Raw genomic sequence first — 21,795 nt, 5'->3', positions numbered from 1 at the left:
TTGGTGGTTAACTCTTTTGGAAGAAGACAAGGAGCCTCCTATTTAGGAAGAGTTCAAGAAACTGTTTTATTTACAGTTTTAACTTTTTGCCTCCAGACTTTCAAAACGAGATTAAGAAAGATTGGGATTGCATATGTCAATTTGAGAACCAGAAAGTTGCTTCATATGTCTACTACTTTTTGGGAAGCACTTTTATCAGTTTCACATTTTATGAAGATATCTGAGGAAGAGAAGATACTCAAGTTTGAATTGGGTTTACTCCCGTATTTATCCGGAAGTATGAAAGTTTATCCACACAGTACTTTACAGGAAATTATTCACTCAGCTCAGAGAATTTACATACTCGGGGAGTTTCGCGTAAGATGGAGTTGAATAATTATCGGGTGAGACATGAGAGGATTTATGATTCTTCTCGAGATTGCAAGAAAGAAAAATTTTAACTTTGCTTTTGCAAAGAAGTCAGAGGGCCGTATGAAGAAGAAGAAAATTTCTTAATCGTCATGAGATTGAGAAATTTAGAGTAGAAGGCAAATGTTTTTCTTGTGGAGAAACTGGACGCATGAAGGCGGACTGCCTACTTCTCAAGACGGCTGACTCTACGAATTCTACTCCTCCTCCCTTAAACTCAATTCTGGATGTTCAAGCCAACACACAGGAGAATCCTTAAGTTAGACAGGTGATGAAAGGATGGGGTACTGAAACCGGCTTATCTTCTGGAAAAGGGCGGTTATTCCAATAATCTTTAAAGTGATTTCACACAATTTTAATCGTCTACTTTACCTGCGCATGAGACACAAAGAAGGAAGAAGAAAACAGGTAGCTTGAATGCTCATGCTACAAACAAAGACACCCTATTGACCCCAAATTTTGGCGCCCCTTGTGGTATTTCTTTTCAATTAAAAGAGGGATTACAAACTAACATAAGCTTACAAGCCCTAAAAACGCTCCAAATCACTTGGACAGTGTCCCCCTAGCTCCCATGGAGCTTGTGGAGCAATTAGGCACTGAAAACTGGCAAAACCCTAAAGCTGTAATAAAACACAGTAGGCTTTAATTCTTTGATTCTCGCTTCGATTTGCGTGTCAATCACTTATGTGTGTAGCTGGCAGACTCCCGCACCTTATGGGCTACTTGTCCTGTGAAAATCTTGAGATTTCACACAAGAAATATCAAGATATGTGCGTTTCCTTGCGAGTAAGTGTTTAGGTTTGGAAACTAACTAAACCGGTACCTCCTCAAGAGGCTCTTGCCTCAGCCATTGAGCATGGAACCACACAATTGTACATTCATATGGAAAGCCCATGACGCGGGCATCACATTCATGCATTCAGAGAGGGAGGGAGTGCAGTGAGCGTGTATCACAGTACATTAAGACAGGGAAAAGGAAAGCTCTCAATTGAAGCTTTAAACCTGAAAATCCACCATAATGAAAAAGGAGAAGCTCATTTTGCACTAAAAATCCCACGAATGCACCAAATGGGGCAATTGTATGCATGTGGTGACACTTAGGCCTCGATAGATTTTTAGGCTATTTCCCATAGCGAACATGCTAGTCTAAAATCTCCCAATCTGCAAATAATTTGATATCACTTCTTTGGTGAAAATTGATCCCTCGTCATACCGGAGATAATGATGCGAACACATTTCAACTCCCTAAATTTTAGGAGATGCTTCCATTGCATTCCCACTGGTCATCTGACCATCTTTATAGATTGTGGCCACATCCACATATGTAATGTAGCCCATAAACCAAGTGACTTTCTATTGGTGACCCCAAAATTGTTAGCCTCTTGAAAACCTCTCCATTTTCAGTGCCAACTGGCCCAACCAAGCCTTGGTTGTCCGACCTTGACTCACATTGGACATACCTATAAGTTTCACACTTGCCATGCAACTCCCAAGCGTTTAGATTTCCAGAGAGGTACTTCCAAAAAGTAAAAACAAATAAGATACTAGGAAGGAAACTAACAAAAAGAGAGTTATCCGTCATAGGCTCGTGACATACCCCCCTTTTGAAATCGCAAACGTCCTTGTCTGCATGATTGTCATACATGCTTATGGCTAACTTGGTGTACTCAACACCTTGTCAACGTACGTACGACATGTTGCTAAACTATCTATTTATGGCTAGCACAAGCACATGAATGAAGATGGGTTCTCAGAATAAGAGAGATGGTTCTCTCAGTGCATGTTTGCCTTTGCATCTCTCTTTTCTGTGTTTGTATGCATCTAGGGATGCTTGGGAAAGTGTAATTGTATGAGCATGTTCAACAGTGTCTTATATTTAGATAAGACAACAGCAAGAAAGTGATCAGACTAACAATTGAGGGCCTCAACGCAAGAGATTGATGCAGAGAAGGACTTGTGAAGGCAGTATAAATCAGTTCCCAGTCTTGAGCGTAAGCAGGAAAGTACAGGCGCAAGCAGACACAGAAGGAAGAATACCAGTGCAAGGAGGAGGGAATAGTCCAGAGTTAGCATAAGAAGGAGGGAAGGATCCAGAAGCAGTGTGAACAACAGATGGAAGTGATCTATCAGAGTGGATTTCTCAAAAATCAGAGGGAATCAGAGATATAACAGAAGAACTCGGATTCTTTGAGTGGATGTGGGAATAGTGCCCCACTCCAATAAGTATAAGACGTGGGAATATTACCCCACTCCTGGAATATTGAGGACGGACATGGGAATAGTGCCCCACTCCGTTTCATGTGCTTGTAAGAGAAACTTACCCTGTGAATAAAGAACTCATTCATGGGGGGGACCGGCCCATCTTCCAGTCCGTAGTGCTGTGTTGTTTGGAGGTGATAACAACATACAAGTGCCCACCTAGCCAAGGCGCCCGTTGGGTCAGCTGGCCAAAGTTTTGATGTGGTCACATTATTTTTCGATGTTTAATACACCAAACCCTGTAAAAGCCTAATGACAATCGTCTATGTCAATTCTAAGTCAAAGATGTAATTTTTCCAATGATGTAAGTAAAGGTCCATGAGAAGTTGGCCTCTAGACACCTTAGAAAGCCCTAGGTATATAATACACTAAGGTTAGTGTGAAAGGGGGATTTATTTGAAGATAAGTGACTATTGCTGTACGCACAGGGAGCGACCTCTTGGCTCCAACTTGTAATCATCGCTATTGTGGCTATGGTAATCCAAATTTAGTTTTGTTTATTGCATTGTGTTCATCTTACTCTGCTCTTTCATTCAAGCGTAAGCATTCAAGATTCGGTGAAGGTATCAAATGCAACCGTTGTGGCCTTAAATTGTTGTTTTGAGTGTTTATATGCGTATTTTATGTTGTTTTGACCCTAGGAGAGACTTTAGGGACCCAAAAACGACCCTTTAGGATCATCCGTTTATTGTTTTTGTGTACTTTGGGACGAACAATCATGATCCATGTACCCATCTAGAATGTTGTGACAGTGATAGGATATGCTTATGATAGGTCCCTGTAGCTTCCCTTCAAGTTTCGTGCGAATCCGATATGATTTGCATGGTAAACATGCGTGATGACTATAGAGCTGTGTAGAAGGACATAGGCAGATTACTTGCATTTAGTATGTTTGATTTTCTTGTAGAGTTAGTAGTTGCATCTCTTCAAGTTCACTTCATTAGGATTGACACCCTAGTGAGTTTCCATGCCTCATGCGAGTCGCTTCCCTGCTATTGATATTTATGTTAATGATGCATGAAGGCTATGCTATGGACGTCCGTCGCAGCGACCCGCAAACATGTGTCGACTCTCTTCTTTCTCTCTTTTTCAGTATTTGCAAGTGTTTTAGTGTGTGTACGCTTCTGATTCTGTAACAGTGGTATCAAAGCAAAGTCTTCCTCGTCTTTCTCAAGGCAAGGACGATTCGGGTACAGAAGAACGATTATGGCAACAAATTCTCTTTCACCTATGGAGCAATTGACTGCAGCAAATATTTTGGCTAAAGTTGCGGAGATTTAAAGTATTGATAGCCGTTTTTTCGGCTCTCCATAATTGCCATAGTAAGTTACTCCACCCTACCAAATTCACCCAAACGCTATGGCTATCCCTACCATTTCACTGTACATAGGTGTGTGTGAGTTAGGGGGCTTTTCCCATATCTTCTTAAAAACCCTCAGCTAGCTAGTCACTGTGCTAGTTGAGCCAAAAAAAATAAAAAAATAAAAGTATATTATGGCCTCTTTGTGTGTAAATATTTCATTGTATATATGGCCTAAATATAGGGATTTTTTATAATTTTTTTGGTATTTTATTTAAATATTTCTACTTAGGTGTGTGTTTTATTAAACCTGTGTATGCCTTCTTTCACCCTCTTACACCATAAGTATATTTTTTGCCAATATGTACATACTCTAACCTCATAATTTTCCTTTATACAAATCACTCCCACATTTTCACCTTCACCCTCGTGAAAACAAAAAATTGATTTCTACTCATTGGTTACGTTTATTATATTATTTACTTGCATACCTTTTCCTCTTTCACCCAAAATAATTCAAGGAGGGACCATATCATATGATTCCAATATCTTTCCATATCCATAACTCCTCCATATTTTTTATTATTATTTTTACTCATTATTCTAACACCATGTGCTCATTGAGCTAAAGTCCATGAATAGTCCATACACTAGTCCCATCATGTATATATTTCTTTATTCACCAATAATCCTCCTCCATGCATGGGTCAAGGGAAACTTGGATGCTTTGTATTATAATATGACAAAGGAGGGGCTCACTCTTGGATGCATTGTACAAATTCAACAAAGGAGGGGGCCACTAAAAGACTTTTGTAGGCATAAAAACAGGCTTTTTGGTGAGAATTTTGGCACCTATCTCCACTCCGAATTTGGAGTGGTTGTCAAAAGAGAAAATGTAGCCCACGCTCTGAATAACCACCTCAAATTTTTTCATGATTTTTCAAGCTACCAACAGTGAGCTATGATTTTTTGAGTGGACCCCATTCTGCCCACTTTTCTCACAAGTAGCCCTTAGTCTTCTCTCACCCTTCCACACACCTACTCACTCTTACACATCCCTCCCTCTCCTTCTCTCACTCAAACCTGCAATTTCCATGGCTTCTCCCACCCTCTTCACCATTACCCTTCTCTCTCATCCCTATAGTTCTTTTATGAACCTCTACATACATACACCCTCTCCATGTCTCTCTCTATTGCTTCTATGTTACAATTTCATTTACCTCTCCTAAAAATATCTAAAATTCAGCATCTTAACCATGATAACTTCTGCAAATTGAGGATTTTTCATCAACAAATCCTCTTTTCATCGTGGTGGTCAACCGTGGCGGCGGCATAAAGAAGCGAAGAAGAAGAAGAAGACCAGCGGTCATTTTTTCCACAATCTACACAAGGGTGAGTTCAAGCTTCTTCAAAGCTTCACCATCTCAATGATTCTCTTTTAATTCACCCCTCTTCCTTCATCAAATCAACTCATCCTACCCATTGTAAATGTATCACTAACAATTCTAGTGATTATTACCACTAACAACTAACTTCTCTTGTAAAAATGCACCCACACTATCAACATATGGAGTAGGCAACCGCACAAGTAAACCAAATTCACTCACTCCCATGGAAGTTTCTCTCCTTTCACCACATCAATAATTCTCTTACTTGAGCCCACATCCATGTGACTCAAGAGAAAAGAGAGACCCCATTCTCATTTGAAATTCATAAAAATTCATAATCCCTGATCTTTCCTAATAAAATTGATTAGGCTTAATCCTAATCAAGGCTTCTAAAACCTATAAATACAACCCATTCCTCCTTGTAAAAGACATCACTATACCATTGCACACTAGATTGAGCGTACCACACACCAGTTCTATCTTGGTTGTAAAGAGAGAGTAAGATTTCTATACACCATCACCTTGGTGCATAGAAAAGCTTGAGCTAGTTTGAGTGAGTGCGAGTAGAAGATATTCTTCCTACCATTGTTGTATCTACCCCAACATCAATGAATTGTTAGTTTTGGGTGCAATTCATGTCCAAAGGCTCACGCTTCTCCTCCAATTTGGCTTGGCAAACTCATTCAACTTCATAAGGTGACTTGTTTCATTGAAGGTGATAGTGATGCTATAACCAAATCTTGTCACTTGATTCCGCAAGCTCTAAGTTCCTTTTTGTGAAAAATATAAAATTGAAGCTAAGTTGTACACCATCTCTCTCTCTCTCTCTCTCTCTCTCTCTCTCTCTCTCTCTCTCTCTCTCTCTCTCTCTCTCTCGTGTTTTAGTGTGTGAGAGTGTTCCATTGGTGTTAGGGTTAGTGTAAATTCCTTGCTTGTTTGTGGGTTGCTCTAACAATTCTCCTCTTTTGCATCCTAGTTCGCTCTTAAACTAGGTGGTGCCCCTTGTGTAGTTGGGATTTGGCTGTGGGTTTGTTGTTTTGGTTTGTGTTGTGTTGTGCCCCAGCCCCATTGAGCAGCACGGGAGCCTTGAAGGGTGTCTAGAGGTTGCTCTTCTTGTTGCCCGCCCCGGACCGCCTCACTATATTTTCTTCACCTCTTTTCCAGCACACCATGCAAGCTTTGCAACCTCCGCCAGTTGATGTGGACATTAGGAAGTAATACCTATGGAAGTTACAACCGAACCTCAAGGCCAAACTGTAGTACAACAAGAAGCTGCTCAAGAAGGAGTTGTTCAAGCAGAAGCCATCCAAGAAGAAAATGTCTCAACACCTGAAGTGCCAAAGAAGAAAACAACTAGACGAGCTTCAGAAACCCGAGGATCTTCTCTTTATTCACCGCCATCCTCTCTCAGCATAAATTCAAAATCACGCAAGGAACACGAGCGTTCAAGAGATGATCATAGAAGGTACAAGAGGACCGAGACATTTAAGGTTGGAGATAAAGATATCAAGTTTGATTCCTATTCTGGAAAGATGGACATTAAACATGCTATGGCTTTTATCAAACAATTTGACGTTGCTTTCAAGGATGGAGATTTTTCTGAGCGTTCCAAACTCAGGCATATGAGTATGTATCTAAAAGATACAGCGAGTAATTGGTGGTTAACCCTGATGGCAGAAGACAAGAAGCCATCTACATGGGAAGAATTTAAGCAAAAATTTTATTTTCAGTATCTTCCACCCAACTTTCAAAACGAGATTAAGAAGGATTGGGGCCGCTTATGTCAAACAGACAACCAAAAATTTGCATCTTATATTTCCACCTTTTGGGAAGCCCTATTGTCAGTTTCTCCTTTTATGAAGATTTTTGAAGAAGAGAAGATACGAAAATTCGAATTTGGGTTACTGCCTTATCTGTATAAAACTATGAAAGTCTATCCTCATAGTACCCTTCAAGAAATTATTTAATCCGCTCGAATTGTTGAATCTTTACATCACCCTGATTTTCCTAGACGGACATACATGGGCAACTCTCGTACCAAAATTGAAAGAAATTCAGATTTTCATAAGGAGCGGCAGAGAACATCATATTTTACCCCTATTTCTGAAAAGAAGTCAAAGGTTAACATACCGAACAAATCTCCTTATCTTCCCTGTTCACAATTTGATAAATGTCGAGCCGAAGGACGTTGTTTTTCTTGTGGGGAATTGGGACATATAAAAGCCGATTGCCCACTTCTCGAGTCCACTGAATCTGTTAAACCTTCTTCCAATTCCATTCCAGATGTTCAGACCAATACTCATAAGAACCCAAAGAAGCGTCAGTTATTAAAAGGATGGGGTTTCCTTGACAAAGAACGGGTCTTAATTTTCTTTGATCCTGGTTCAACAGATAATTTTATTTCTTTGGAAGTAGCAGAAAGATTAAACATTCCACCTGAACGGTTGGGCACACCTGTTGGCTCTGGATCAGCCTTTGAAGGCCTTACAACAAATTCTACACCTATTCAAGGGAAATTTGATATCACAATAGGAGAGTGCGATCAAGCTTCATTTCTCTTACATCCTATAACTACATGTGATATTATATTGGGGATGCCATGGTACTACCGTATTCATCCTCAAACAGATTATGTTAAGAAGACTATCATTTTACTTGAGAGGTCAAAATTTTCTTTTGGCAGCAGATGCTATTGATTTTCACTGGAAAACCCATCCAAAGTAATCCACACCTTTATCACTAGCTGAAGTTGAAAAATTTATCTATGAAGGAAGATGTGTCTCTTGTGGAGAAAGAGGACATCGAAAACCCGACTGCCCTCTCTTAAAGAAATCATGATTTTGTACCCCTTTTTGTAACCATCAGAATAATATGAATTACCTTTTTGATTTTTCTTATCCTTGAGCAGTAAGTCAAGTAGATTATGCTTATACTTGAGCAGTAAGTCGAGTACAGTTTGTCTATACTTGAACAATAAATCAAGTAGTTTCTGCTTATACTTGAGCGAAGAGCCAGTTCACATGAGGGTTTGATTTTCAAAATGTTGGCAATATGTTGCCAATTTTTTGGTTTCACATGGAGTGTTTCCACTAAATAATTGGCAACATGTTGCCAACAAGTTCCCAAATGGCTCCATGCCCAAGGGGTGGAGCAAGATGGCAACCACAAGTGAAGACAAAGAGAAAAAAGTGTTTTTCATTGAATGGAGGAAAAGACAAACTTGTTTTCCACTTCTCTCTCTATTCTCTCACTTACTTTTCCCATTCATTTTCCTTAAAAAAGAAATCTCTCCCAGTCTCTCACGTTTTTAGATACCTTCCGTGAGAACAAGTTGTTGGTTGGCAACAAGTTGCCAACCAGCCTCTCATGTGAACTAGCTCTAAGTGGGTTATGCTTATACTTGAGCAGTAAGTCAAGTAGACCCTGATTCTTGAATCAGGTTACGAATTACCATGGTATAGGAAAGCCAAGTAGTATTTAGACCAGTTTAGAGTCATTTCCCCTCTAGTGTGACTACAGTTGAGGTCAACTGCATGGAAGTCAGAGGGATGTTGCCAAACTGTCTATTTATGGCTAGCACAAGCACATGAATGAAGATGGGTTCTCAGAACAAGAGAGATGGTTCTCTCAGTTGTGCATGTTTGCCTTTGCATATCTCTTTTCTGTGTTTGTATGCATCCAGGGACGTCTGGGAAAGTGTAGCTATATGAGCATGTTAAAGAGTGTCTTATATTTTTGCACATAAGACAACAACAAGAAAGTGATCAGAAAACAGTTGAGGTCAATTGTTTAGAAGTGAGAGGGATGTTGAAAAACCCTAACCCTAACAAGTCCTAACTCTAACCCTAAGTTCCCAACAACCCCACATGGGTCAAGCCTTGAACCCACTTGGGCTTAGACTACCTGCGCAAGCAGTACCTGAAAAGCAGGTCAGTGCAAGGAGTCCAGTTAGCAGTAGAAAGCAACGTAGGACCCTCAAAACACAGAAAAAAACATGCATAAATAGATATTCCCAGTAAAATCATGCGTAGGCACTTTTAGATCCAAAAAAAGCAGCGCAAGACTTTAAATTAATTGAAGGAGGGGAAAAAGAAACCACTTGGTCTATTTCGGGCCAGAATATGCGGTCAGTTTATAAGGAAGACACGTGCGCCACTTGAGGACCATCAGATCCTAGCCTCAACGCAAGAGCATTGATGTAGAGAAGGACTAGTGAAGGCAGTATAATCAGTTCCCAGTCTTGAGCGTAAGCAGGGAAGTACCAGTGCAAGCAGACATAGAAGGAAGAATACCACTGCAAAGAGGAGGGAACAGTCCAGAGTTAGCACAAGGAGGGAAGTATCTAGAAGCAGTGTGAACAACAAGTGGAAGTGATCTATCAGAGTGGATTTGTTGGAAATTAGAGGGAATCAGAGATATAGTAGAAGAACTCAGATTATTTGAGTGGATGTGTGAATAGTGCCCCACTCCAGTAAGAACAGGACGTGAGAATAGTGCCCCACTCCTGGAATATTGAGGACGGACGTGGGAATAGTGCCCCACTTCGGTTCATGTGCTTGTAAGAGAAACTTCTCCTGTGAATAAAGAACTCAACTGGCCCATCTTCTAGTCCCTAGTGCTGTGTCGACTCTCTTTCTCTCTCTTTTTCAATATTTGCAAGTGTTTTAGTGTGTGTACGCTTCCGATTCTGTGACTCGATACATACATGCTTACGATCAATTTTGTGTTAACCCTCTGCTAGCACATGTATGTTCTATCTGTGAAACATGTTCCAATGAATTAGTGGAAATCGTCACACTTTGTCATTGCTTTTTCTTACAGTCAGTTTCCCAACAAATACATGTCCGATCGAGTCATACGACATGATAAACCAATAGTTTGAAATGTAGTTACAACATGTATTCATTTCATAGATGTAATCATTGTGTTCTTGACAATTAGCAAGCCATACTTACTTCTAAAGCATTGATTCCATATGGACACAAGAAGTGCTAGCTTGTACATCATCTCTTCCATGAGCATTTGTCACTTGGACAATCCTTTGCTCCTCTGAGATGTTAGGGGTTAAGGAGGTTGCAGGCCAAATGATTCAAGGTAAAGTTCCAATACATTAGGTGACTCTGCAAGTTCACTTTCTTCCATCCACTTAGCATCCATAGGTGGATAATTCCTGAACCTCACCAAATAACATCTAGCAACCTTGTCTCTCCCTTTTCTTTCCTTATGTGCCGATATTTATTTTGGGAACTAAGATTTCATCAAGTTCCTCAACCTAAGGTCGATCCTCAGCTGGTATATCCTCTGGCACATCTCGCACGAAGGGTCTAAGAAGACTGACATGGAAAGCATTGTGAATCTTCCAACTGTTAGGAAATTTTAGCCTATAGCTACTATAGCTAACATCGTTGATCTTCTTTGTGACTTGAAAAGGCCCATAGTAAAACATACTAAGCTTTGTAAACAGGCTTTCCTTGCCTTTCCATTTCTTTAGCCGTGCCTTTTCAAACCACAACAGTGCCCAATCACCAAATAAAAATAGCAATTCAGGACGGTGATTATCAGGAGCTTTCTTCTACTTTGGTTGAGTCTTTTCAAGGGCGTGCTTAATCTTTTGATACATTTCATCCATACTCTGCACATACCGATCTACTTCAAAAACCTTGTCCTTCGTATGCAAAATAGGAGGAATTTTCTTGCCACCTTCAACTATCTCAAAAGGTGCTTTGCCTGTTGAAGAATGCATTGTATTATTGTATACATACTCAACCAAAGGTAAATACTGTTCCCGTTTTGCCTTATTCTCTGACACATAGCATTTAAGCAGATGTAAGACAATAGAATTTGCCTCTTCTGACTGTCCATCAATTTGCGGATGAAATGATGATGAAAACTTAAGTGTCGTGCCCATGTTCTCAAATATGCATCTCTAGAATAAACTTGTCATCCGTGGATCACGGTCACTGACAATCAACTGTGGCATACCATGGTACTTAAATACATTGCACATAAACAATTGTGCCATCTGATCTGGTTTTATCTTCTTCCTCACAGGAATGAAACGGGCTTGCTTACTGAACCTACAAATGATAGTCCATATACCATCATTTCTTGTCTGAGTCCTCGGAAGATCAAAGATAAAACCCATTTCAATACTTTCCCATGGCCTATCTGGAATAGGCAATGGCTACAAAAACCTGGTGCTTTTTTCCTGTCAAACTTGACCTTTTGGAAAATCAAACATGCTTGCACAAAAGCATCCACATCTCTTCTCAAAGCAAGCCAATAGAATAATGTTTCAACCGCTTTCACTGTTACATCAATACAACGATACCCTACATACGATGGAGAATGACTTTCAGTCATGACCTTATGCCTTAATGGCCTGCATCATCATAAATCCATCTTTGAGAAGTTCATGATGTTGTCCATCAACTAGCTGATCATAGATCCTTGCAAAATCTTCATCATTTGCATACTGATCCTTCATATCATCAAGCTCATGATGATAAGGAATTGACACAGCTGAAATTTGTGGCTTTCTTGACTAGGCAGCAGCCACAACATTCTTTTTTGCCTTCCACATGCATAATTTGAAAGTGGAACATTGACAAAAAGTTTGCCCATCACATATGCTTTTTTTGATAACTTAGTCTATGTCAAGAAGTAGCACAAAGTCTAAGGATCTGTCTGGACAACAAAATCAGTCCCTGGTAGGTAGTGTTTCTAGCTTGAAAGCGCATAAATTATGGCCATTAATTCTTTCTCATAGACTTGCATGGTCCTTTCTGGCCCTTGTAGAATTCTGCTTTCATAAGCCACTACCCGGCCATCTTGCATTAGCACTACATGCCTACAAACATACATACATACATATATATACATATATATATATACATATATATATATATATATATACATATATACACACACACACACACACACACACATATATATATATATATATACATACATACATACATACATACATAACGGCTACATATATATGTATGTACGTATGTATACTTCAACGTATCCAACAACAAAGTGCATGTATAATGGGTCGAATCATGTTGGCTTAGCTAAGTAGAAAGAGTATGCACAATTGGCATCCCAATAGCAGCCAATGTAGAAACAACAAGTTTTTCAACAACCAATGCAACAATTTCAGCAACCTAACATGCCTTATGGACAGCAGAAGGTACCCCAACAAGCCCGATGATGAAACAACAACATGGTGTTCAATATATCCCTGTCGGTCAAGCACAACAAAACATTGGCTATCCACAACAACAACCCCTTCAACAAAATGTAGTGGTTCAACCGGCCATTGCCAACATCACACTCGAGAAACAAAGGATCTAATGGAGAGACAACAAGGGCGGATGGGGCAATGGAGGCCACGGAAACGTCCGTAGGGTAAATCGTCTGAATAACTGTGATTGTTATTACTACGGGGAAAATGGTTATTTGAAGTATTAATGCACGTTATTTTTTACTCATAAGGAGGAGAAGAAACATAGCAGGAATCTCCATCATAATAACAACAACAATCAAAATCAAAATAAGGCTATTGGAGTCAATATGGTTTCAATCATACCTCTACCCACCATGACAATTCACCTAGGGAATCCATAAGTGAAGTGATGGCGGTCACAAGGCAAACGGCACAACAACAGGAAATCCCACTAGCAGGTATACCACAGGAAAGAGGCAAGTAGCCAATAGTGGATTGGGATAAGCAACACCATGTGGGCACGCAAGTACAACATTTGGTTGAGGCAGATATGTCTCCCATAACTTTGTAGAAGGTCTACTCAATGCTGCATACATCGGTACCGACTTTCCAAGATGTCAGAGAACCCAACAACAATGAGCAGTGGCAAATGAGTTCATTTTGAGGACATTGTAGTTTGTCAAAACTAATACCACATCAGAAGGGGGAGCATATGATGCTCAGGAGACAACTAAAGAGAAATGAGCAGTAATGGATGTATCGAGCCTACTCGACAAAGGAGACTTTGTGGCACCATCAAAAGGTTGCAGGGGTGCAAGAACAAGGAAAGAATAAGTTATGGAGTTTTTTCATAGTGCAAGAAGAAACCCTTATGTAAATGTAAAGTTGTACATTTAATACCCCTTTTAATGAGTTCATGTGGTAGACTCAAGGAGGTCCACTAGTAAGAAATTTTATGTATCATCACGTGTGTTTAAGGGGTAATTTAAAAACCCCTTACACTTACATGATTTTATGAATAAAACAACCCCTTTTTATTTATAAACTTACATCATTTTTTTCAATTAGATTTAAAAATTTCTCATATAAATTTAATTATATAACTTTTTAAATTAATATACCCCTCCTGATGAGCTCATGTGCTACACTTACATATTTTTAGGTGAATCCCCTAGGATGGTAGACTTACATTTTTGGATGTGCACCTTTGATTGTGTGTGTGTGTGTGCGCGCGCGCGCGCGCATGCACGTGCGTGTGCTCAAGGGGTAACTAAAAAACCTCTTACACTTACATATTTTTATGAATAAAATAATCCATTTTTTCCATAATCTTATGTTTTTTTTAATTGGATTAAAAAAACCCTCCTATAAATGTAATTATGTAAATTTTTGAATTGATATACCCCTTCTGATGAACACACACGCTACACTTACATATTTTTAGATGAGCCCCCCGAGGTGGTAGACTTACATTTCTGGACATGCACCCTTGAATTTGTGTGTGTGTGTAGATAATGCATATTCATATCAAGCATATGATGCACACATATGTGTAGTTCTATGAATGCACAAATATGTGTGTGTGTGTGTGTGTGTGTGTGTGTGTGTGTGTGTGTGTGTGTGTGTGTGTGTGTGTGTAGATAATGCATATTCATATCAATCATATGATGCACACATATGTGTAGTTATATGAATGCACAAATATATGTGTGTGTGTGTGTGTGTGTGTGTGTGTGTGTGTGTGTGTGTGTAGATAATGCATATTCATATCAATCGTATGATGCACACATATGTGTAGTTCTATGAGTGCACAAATATATGTATGTATATATGTGTACACACACATATACACACACACACACACACACATACACACATATGTGAGTGTGCATATACAAGTGGGTGTGCATACACATGTACATGCTTATGGATGGAGAGACAGAGACAAGGGGGGGGAGGGAGAGATAGATAGATAGATAGAACCTACAAATGCCCTCAAAGACCAAGTATGGACTATGGGACCAAGAAAAACATTACAAAAGCATCTCCTTATCATTCAAAAGGGTTTGGTTTATACGACTCAATTGGGGCATTAAAGCTCATTATAAAATCAAGACTTGTGAATACTTCAATCTAGGATGGCCTTATGAAGACAAAAAAAAAAGATACTAAAAAACTTCTCTATCCAGGGGAGGGGGGTTGGGTTGGGTTGGGTGACCAAAAATCTTGGATGTCAGATTTCCCATTGTGTAGAATTTCCCATTTGCAAAATTTGCTTGAGATGGACCTTTTATTATTGTATCATTCCTATTTATAGATAGGTTTGTGCGTTTATCTGGTCCAATAGATGGGTAAGTGAACTAGTTTAAAATAATTTTAAAAACTAGTGACATTTTTTTTTTCTATTTGAGGTGAAGGTGTCCACATAGAAATTCTCAAATAGTTTATTAGGTTTTTCTTTTCACAACGACCATTGAAAACCATTGAATTTTTTGGGATTTAAGAAAAAAACCTTCAAATTTGACTTTTTTACCTTTGGAATTTTTATGGGAAGGTCTTCAATTTTTTGGGAAAATAATTTTTTAGCACTAATTGTCAAACGGTATTATCATTATTTTACATCCTGGTGGAATATAGATTACACATATGCTCTACATTTTTGATAAAAAATGTAATACTTTATTGTAAAGGAACTTACAACTTGAGATAATTTCTCCATGCTTTTGACTTAAAACTTCTAATGATTAGAGAGGGTTTTAGAGTAGGGATATCATGCTATATAGGGAAACTCCAAGTTTCAAAATATGGTGTATTAATTTCTATTTTGGAAAGATAACTAAATTATTATGGCATGAAATAAAAAATTATTTGAAAACAAAATGGGAAAAGAACATATAGAAGATTATGTTTCAAAAGGACATAAATACAATATTGGTTTAACAAAAGATTTGGGAAAATAACTATTTAGAAATGTGACAACAAATCCATGAAGCAAAGTCAAGCTGAGGAGGTTTGAAAATGCTAACCAAAAGTCTCCCCATAAGTCAAATAGTAGGCAAAGTAAAGTAAAACAAGTGCAATAAAAGCACCACATGCAATCAAAATAGAAGTAAAAAAATAGCCCATGTAAATCCAAATTGCAATGAGGTAGGCTATGATTAAAGTTGTTCCCATGAATATAAGGCACAACCACGAGAAAAAAAGAATGAGAGCACGCATGTCATAATTGGAGGTAAAAATATTAATCAAACATGCAAGTGTGAGGGAAACTACAAAGACTTTGAAAGGTGGGCTCTTGCCAAGGCTAGTGTGAAGTCCTTTAATAACCATGTCTGTTGAGTCAATTGCTGCATCACTACTATTACCACCTCCTCCCAAAGCCAATGTCTGTGGAACAATGAATATGGCTGCAAATACTCATGTTAATGCCAAAGTTGAAATGATTAAGAGTGTGTTAGTAGTCATGTTCCACGCATCTTCATTCATGATTAATGTTTCAACGTGTCTTTTCTCCTTGATTACATCCTCTTCATCTTCATACTCTTCTAAGTTTGAAGCACTCCTTGCGCAAGAGCCTCTCAACAATATGGAAATTCTCCATGGTGTCTTCTTCCACTGATCCTTTATATGACAAGTATCACACTTGTCTTTTATGAAATCAAGCACTATTTTTTGGTTATTATCCTTGATATTATCCTTACATAATCAAACATCGGTAGTAGCATTGGTACACCCTTTGGAAGGCTAGGCTTCCCATCATTCCCCTTTTTCCATAGTTCAATGCCACCTTCTCTTGGCAACCAATCCATTGACTTTGGATGCATCTTGTATTGCATGGCAGGCAACTCACCCTACATATAGAACCTAAATTGAAGAGGTTTTGAGTGCCCCACAAGAGCTTCCTTTGAATCACACAAGTGGTCCTCAATATAGATTTTAAAATCCGGCACATGCGTTAAAAGAAATGGAGTAGGCTTTGTGCTCTCACATGATTGGAAATGTTCCATGAGATGCGGAAATGTAAAAGTCATGCTTGTCCTTACCTTCTCTCAAAACTTACTAAACATTGCATCAATGTCTTGGTGTGTATGACCCACCATTAAAAACCCAACTGGATCATCTTGAATGTCCCTCGTGCAACTAGCAATGAAAAAAATGCAAATAGATAGCGATTTTTGTTTTCTAACCCACAATTATCTAATTGCAATAGTAAGTTATCGGGCAACTTTTTGAAGCCATAGACATCACCATACCCTACATCTTCATTTTCACATCTTGATCCTTGTGTGATCCCTTGATGATGATCTAGTGCTTTCTTGGAATTTAGAGATTGAAGCACTATAGAAGAAGACCTTGGCATCCCATCTAGCTCAAGATCACCCTTTTCATGACTATCCAATCTCTCTAGATTTCTTAAGCATAGAGATAGGGAGCCAATTGTGAAGTTTGGGTCATGTGGCCACAAATCAACAGCAAAGTGACTATATCTTCCCTGCCCATGTCCTTGTGTAATCATGCCAATCAAAGAGACTGGAAGCTGAGGAGACCTATCTATTTGCTTTGATTTGACCTTAGCCTTGGAATTGCAGTCTTTGGTTGGTCCATCTTGTCATGTATGATGCACAAGTTTGTTTGCGGTTCCAATTGAGATGCCAAGCGCCAACCATAGTAAAAATTTCTACAGCTTTGTTGTTGTAGCATGTGAACTCGACGCTTCCTTAAAAGCGCATTACACTCTTGTAGACACTTTGTTGATGCCATTTTTTCCTTTATTTTTGAGAAAATAGCGCATTTGGAGAACACGCTTGTTGTTGCAAGACTAACATGCTTGAACTGTGTGTTCCATATCTGATTAAATGAAGATATTGACACTTTCTTACTTCCAACTTGTTCCAAGGTCTTATTCACTTCTGTCCATATGTCTATTTGTTTGTAGATGTCAGGGATGACTAATTGCGTTTCACGTGTTCCATCATGCATTGTGCGGATTTTATTGGCATTTTCTCTGCATTCTTCTCAACAAAGTCTCTAGGAATTTCTCTTCCCATCTCTGTGTGATCTCAACCTGCTCTTATTGTCCCTTTGTTTCCATGCATTGCCCTCCTCACACCTTGCTCAAATTGAGATTTGTACCTATAAAAAGACGTTCTTGGTATACCATGCATCTCATACCATGCTTTTCCACATACAACCTTCCCACTGAGCACAAAGATGTACTTCCTTGTGCGGACACCATCAACTCGGCAAGACGAATCAAGTGTGTCATACACATAATTTGTACGTTCCTCCAATTGCAAACCCCAAAAATATTTTTGCAAGTTAAGCAACGCTTCTCTATTTGAGGTTTGGCAACATTTATCGAGACAACAATCAATGGTTGCAATTTGTGAGATAGCTCCCATAGACATCCTGGCCTCTGAAGCTTTAAGAGCAAGAATCCTAGGATTTCTATTAGCCATACAATAAGTTCGCTTGTGTACAAAAAGTGACCTTGTCCCTGCAACAAAATTTGTAGCCGCATAATCCACATTGTCCATCTCCTTGCCTGTGTCTTCATCCACAAATTCTTTGCCCAATGGTTTGGAAATCAATGGTGATCCATATTGGAAGGTAAGACTCTTAATAGGTCATCGTACCAAAGTGATGCAATCTAAGCTGTCACTTGCACTCGTCCTTGTTCCTTCATTGTAAGCTTTATTCACCACCACACCAAGATCTTCTTCTCCTAAAACCTCATAGTCAATCGCTTCATATGGAAAAGATAGAAGTATAGCCCCAGTTCCAATGCAATATTTCATCCCCTCTGACCAAAGCAAGACAACACGCTCTTTCCAACTCTCTCGCAATTGATCTCCGTAGTCGACTTCCTCCATATGTTCTCCTTCAAGGGCCACATCCACTTCATCATGTGGCATAGTAACAATGCCACATTCCCCTGTAAGCTTGACATTTTGACTCTCCCATTTTGCAAACCCACCAACCATTTCACCGACTGCCGATGCATGAATTGTTGGGAAGGGCAAGCAAGCAAAAGAGTCACGGAAATTATCAATAGACACTGACAAGTTACCATCTCCAAGTAATTCACCATGGCACAAAACACTAGGTTCGGTTGAAAATACACTCCCATTTTCAACCACCTTGTCTCCAATGAGGAGGTCTACAAGGTCTCCACTTTGAATGACTTTTGTAAAGACACCTGAAAGAAACATTCAATGCAAGAGTAGTCTCAAGATTTGACCATGCAGCACAAACTTGAAGCTCAGGTTGAGGATTATTAGAAAGATTAAAGGACCATGTGAAAGCTATGGGTTTGAAATCATGGAATGTACTACCCTCCACCTATATTACATGCTATTACTCAGTTAATGTATACCCTCAAGATTTGACCATAGGTCCATGCCAAAGCGTATTACACGTTAAAGGGCCATGTCAAGGGTGTGGGTTCCTAGTCATTCAATGGACCGGATCCCACTTTTATATACCTTATATTTAGTCAGCTAATATCACTTCATGTATACCTTCGGAGTAGACTCACGAGTTTACCACGTGATGAAAAATTTAGGCCTATACCAAGGGTTATTAGACACATTCAAGGAATGTCAAGGCTATGGGTTTGCAATTATTCAATCTACCAAACCCCACTTCTATTACACCCTGTGTTTACTTGGCTAATATAACTTGGAGTGTACCATCATAGTGTGGCCTCAAGATTTGGCCACGTGGCAAAAACATGAGGTCCATGTTAAGCCTTCACCATACATCAAGGCTATGGGTTTGAAGCTATTCAATTTGTATGTTTACTCAGTTAAGATAACATGGGTTGTACCAGTAGCCTCAAGATTTGACCACGTGGCAAAAACTTGAGGGCTCTGCCAAGGAGTATTAGACCAAAACCTACATCCCTCTATGTACAATAAGCACAAAAAAGATATATGAAATTTATATACGCATAGGCATGTAAATAGTCAGTAAATATCTATTGAGATGGATCCTTATAGTAGCCTCAAGATTTGACCACATGGAAAAAACTTGAGGTCCATGCCAAAGCATATCACACATGTTAAAGGGCCATGTCAAGGGTATGGGTTCCTAGTCATTCAATGGACAGGATCCCACTTTTATATAACTTATGTTTAGTCAGCTAATATTACTTCAGGTATACTGAGTAGACTCAAGAGTTCGCCACGTGACAGAAACTCTAGGCCTATGCCAAGGGTACACATTCAAGGAATTTCAAGGCTATAGATTTGCACTTATTCAATCTACCAAACCCCACTTCTATTACACCCTACTAGTATGGCCGGCTCTCTCTATCTCATTGTCAGCCTACGTTGCCGGCTGTAGACCACACTCGCCAGAGTGAGCTCCTTGCGACATGTGTTTGAGGGAGGGGCCACAATCCCTTTCTCCATTATAGATAGTATAGATGCAATCAATGTCTGTGGCGCCACATTAGGCATACATGTCGGCAAAGGCAGTGCCAAGCACGAAATTTTCTTTCGAACAATCTGTGACTAATAATATCATTGTGAATTCTTTTGCCCACATCAACATTTTGTATAATGCCACATGTCTTCAAGGTGGAGGTGTATGTGATTGCATTAGGAGAGATGCCCTTTCTCAGCATCTACTGAAACAACCCATACGTTTCTTAACCCCAACCCTTGCCTTCAAGATTCAAGCCTATGTGATTGCATCTGAAGGGACACCCTTGCTTTGCCCTGTCAAGATGCAAGCATCTCAAACACCCTTGCTTCGCATCCGCCAAAAACTCCCCACGGCTTCTTGACCATGCCTATGCCCAAGTTGGGCATATCCCACAATCAGTGCATTCAAAGAGACAACATCTTGGACAAGAAGCTCTTTTGTGCTTTATGAAGTGCACTGACATTTGGCATACATGTTGACCAAGGTAGTGCCAAGGGCGACGTTTTCTTTCAACAACCCTTGACTAATAATATCATTGTCAATTCTTTTGCCCATATCAACATCTCGTCTAATTCCACATGCCTTCAAGGTGCAAGTGAAGGTGATTGGATTTGGAAAGATGCACTCTCTTTGCATCTGCTAAAAACAACCTAGAGCTTCTTGACCCTGACCCTAACCCTGTTGGATATATCCTGCAATCAATTCACGTTATGAGACAACATTGCAGACATGAAGCTCATCGTGGACCCTCGCTTCGCATCCACCAAAAAATCCACAACTTCTTGGCCCTGCCCAAGTTGGGCATATCCCACAATCAGTGCATTCCAAGAGACGACATATTGGATAGGAAGCTCTTTTGTGCTTTATGAAGTGAACCGACATTTGGCATACATATTGACTAAGGTAGTGCCAAGCGCGACGTTTTCTTTTAACAACTGTTGACTAACAATATCACCGTGAATTCTTTTTCCCAGCTGATCAGCATCTCGTGTAATGCCACGTGCCTTCAAGGTGCAAGTGAGCGTGATTGGATTTGGAAAGATGCCATATCTTTGCATCTATTGAAAATAGCCCAGAGCTTCCTAACCCTGACACTGACCCTGACCCAATATATCTTGCAATCAATGCACATCATGAGACATTATTGCAGACATGAAGCTCAATTGACATACATATTGTCCACCCTGCAATCGATGCACTTCATGAGACAACACTGCGAACATGAAGATTGTCGAGGAACTATTGCGCTGGTGCACGCACCACCCTCTCTCTATATCTACTGGAAATAGCATAGAGATTCCTAACAATGCACTCCATGAGACAACCTTATGAACAGGAAGCATGTCTCGGACCTGTTTAGTTCGAGAAGTGCAATGCACTTGACATACATGATGATTAATGTGTTGCCTAAGTATGTGTTCTTTTCAAGTAACCCACTATCACAAAATCAGCATATATCTTACTCCTTTGTACAAAGCCTTCTTCTTAGCGTAGTCTTAAAAGGGGGCTCACAAAAAAAAAAAACTATTCTCTCTTCCCTCCATGTATGCTTATGTACCGGATATTGTTGGTTTCTTGGCGCTTCACTCTCTCTCTCTCTCTCTCTCTCTCTCTCTCTCTCTCTCTCTCTCTCACACACACACACACACACACACACTCAATTGGAGGTGGTGAGGCAAGGCCGGAAGCTGCATAGCTCTCTCTCTCTCTCTCTCTCTCTCTCTCTCTCTCTCTCTCTCTCTCTCTCTCTCTCCTGCATGGTGTTGAGCCGCTTG

This window comes from Adiantum capillus-veneris, chromosome 5 (assembly GCF_014529385.1).
Source record: "Adiantum capillus-veneris isolate H3 chromosome 5, ASM1452938v2, whole genome shotgun sequence".
NCBI lineage: Eukaryota > Viridiplantae > Streptophyta > Polypodiopsida > Polypodiales > Pteridaceae > Adiantum > Adiantum capillus-veneris.
This window is presented reverse-complemented; position numbering follows the sequence as displayed.